This window comes from Myotis davidii, unplaced genomic scaffold, assembly GCF_000327345.1.
Source record: "Myotis davidii unplaced genomic scaffold, ASM32734v1 scaffold1577, whole genome shotgun sequence".
Classification (NCBI taxonomy): Eukaryota; Metazoa; Chordata; class Mammalia; order Chiroptera; family Vespertilionidae; genus Myotis; species Myotis davidii.
In genome coordinates this window covers 565,755-566,368 of record NW_006288857.1, presented here as the reverse complement: position 1 = coordinate 566,368, position 614 = coordinate 565,755, and positions in this window count along the sequence as shown.

The window sequence follows — 614 nt, the reverse complement described above, 5'->3', positions numbered from 1 at the left end:
GCTGATTCAGAAAGAAATCTGTACACACCACTCTTTCGGGCTTTTGGAGATAAACGGGGGTTTTCATTGAGTGTCAAGCTTGGGAAAGACAGAAGTTAAATATTTTAGTCAATAAGCTATGGGTTATAGAGAATCAGAAAAATACTAGTAACAAGACTTTATTCCTATTCTTATTTGATTCAATTCAGTGCACACTTAATGGGGGCTTACCAGGCCCTGTTAAGTTTTAGGGATGCAAGGAGAATGAGACATTCCTCTAGAGGAAGAGTATATGTAAGCAAATGCAATGCATTGTGAGAAATGCCTAGTGGAGCAGTGTGAGTAGTTTTGTGAGGTCTGACATTTATACAATTTGCAGTGCCTTTTAGAGAAAAAGAAGACAAAATTATGAGACCAAAAAGTACAAACAGCACACAGTACCACACAAAAATTACAACAAAAATACAAGACTGTGCACACAGCCCACACAGAGGTGCACCTAGAGTGACTGGGGAGGCTGAGCTACTGGGCCCTACAGAACACCTACTACACAAGGCCACTCTACTAAGTCCAGCAGACATAACAGATCTACCTAATACATAGAAACAAACACAGGGAAGCAGTCAAAATGAGGA